Genomic DNA, 1834 nt, shown 5'->3' on the forward strand with positions numbered 1-1834 from the left:
GCTAAGGAGGGGTCGGGCCTGGTTAGTACTTGGATGGGAGACCACCTAGGAAGACCAGGGTGCTGTGGGCTTAAAAAAAAAAAAGTATTTTAATCTAAACATATTTTCAAAATTAATAGCAATTTAAGTACTACATTTACACATAAAAATTTCTTTTAAATCCACAAGATCATGTGTATTCTAGGAAAAGATACTAACCGAGCACGTCCACTTTCCTTCAACACCTGACACAAGAAAAACATGGGCTTATGCTTTCATTGACTGTGGATGTAGCCAAACTTCACAGTCTTGAAATTTCCTGTTAACTTATCTTGAGTGACAACTGTTAAGTTACCAAACGCCGATCACTGAAGAGGACAGAGAAGACACCTCGACGCACCTGCCCTCCTGCCAGCCAGCCGCAGCCCCTGGAGTTGCTACAAAGTCATCCTCGACACGGTGCTGAGGCAGCCAGACTCGGGGCGTCCCTGACCAGGCCCGGGGCCCCCAACCTCCAAGTCAGCCATCTGCAGGCCCCAGCCCTGCCCAGGGCAGCCCGGGTCCGATTTCAGGAAGCAGCACCCCGGTTCCGCCGTGAGCGCAGCGCGGCCCGCAGAGCCGTTCTGGGCGCTGAGCCCGTAGGGCCGCACTGCACTGGGACCAGAGCGCCGAGGACAGACTGTGCCGAGGGCCCTCTCATTTCGCCATGCGCTTGCGTTCCTCCCCTCCAGCCCGCTCCCTGAGACCAGGCCGCCTGCCCCCACCATGGCCACAACCGCACGAGCCGCTGTCCACCCCGACCCACGCACCTCCGTGCCGCTCAGCCTTCGGTGGGCCGACGGGGCGGTGGCCCGTGCAGCTCGGTTCCCATGCTTACTGGCCACAGAGCCAGGGTCCAGAAGGGACTGTGCGTCCTGCTTCTGCACGACGCCAAGTAGAGAGGACTGGGAATGGCACGCAGAGCTCAGCTCCGGACGCGAGCACACGCAGCCACTGCCTCAGGAAGCAGGTGGCACACACGGCTCACGGGACAGCAGGGCGAGCAAGGCGGCCCGACATGGACCAGGCATGGGCACGGCTCATCCTGGGGCCAGCCTCGGAGGGGACTGCATGGCTGCAGCCTGGGAGCCGGACCGTGGGGCACTGTACACAGTCTCACCACCTCCGTCTGGATGGCTCTCACATTCACGAGTAAATGGCTTAAAACATTTACAGCTTTCTCCAAGTTTTACCAAACTTCACAGAACACAGCAGGACAAAAATAATACCACCTTAAAAACACAGCTTTGAAATGAATATAGACTTTTAAGCAAATTCAACAAATCGACTGTGTATATACCTACGACTGTAACCAGGTTTCAACACTGCTCTGATTCAGACTAAGAAGACGACTCTAACTTCACACTTTAAGGACAAAACTGGCTCATCTAGAAATATGAGTATGTTTCAAATAAAAACAGGCAGGATAATCCTAGCTAAACATAAACATGAAAGCCCCACAGGCCCCTGTCCCACAGGCGCCCCCATGTCCTCCTCAGCAAGAGGAGCCGGCATGAGTCACGCACTTGCACCTCCTGTTTCGGACGAGGGGACATGTCGGCTGGGACTGGACGCGTCTTGGGTGTCCTCCTGTCTGCTCTAGCTGCAGCAGCCCAGGAGTCCTTCAGGGTTTCCCAGCATGGCAAAGCTGTGTCAGACGGAAGGGACCTTCTCCTTGTCCGAGTTGGGAAGCTGCGAGCCTCGACCTGCCTCGGGCTCCAGGCACCTGGTTTTTATTAGCAGGTACAGCAAGGAGCAGAAGACCTCACCCCAAGCTTGACTTCTGTTAGTTTACATGACATTTAATGGCAAAAAA

The 1834-nt window shown here is 54.8% G+C and overlaps 1 protein-coding gene across 2 annotated transcripts in view; it reads right to left on the minus strand.

The window, feature by feature from the left end:
• TBCD (tubulin folding cofactor D) overlaps positions 1 to 1834 on the minus strand; it is a 124361-nt gene that overhangs the window by 46061 nt on the left and 76466 nt on the right. The gene's annotated exons all lie outside the window — the stretch shown is intronic.

The sequence above is a fragment of the Pteropus alecto genome, unplaced genomic scaffold (assembly GCF_000325575.1).
Source record: "Pteropus alecto unplaced genomic scaffold, ASM32557v1 scaffold134, whole genome shotgun sequence".
Classification (NCBI taxonomy): Eukaryota; Metazoa; Chordata; class Mammalia; order Chiroptera; family Pteropodidae; genus Pteropus; species Pteropus alecto.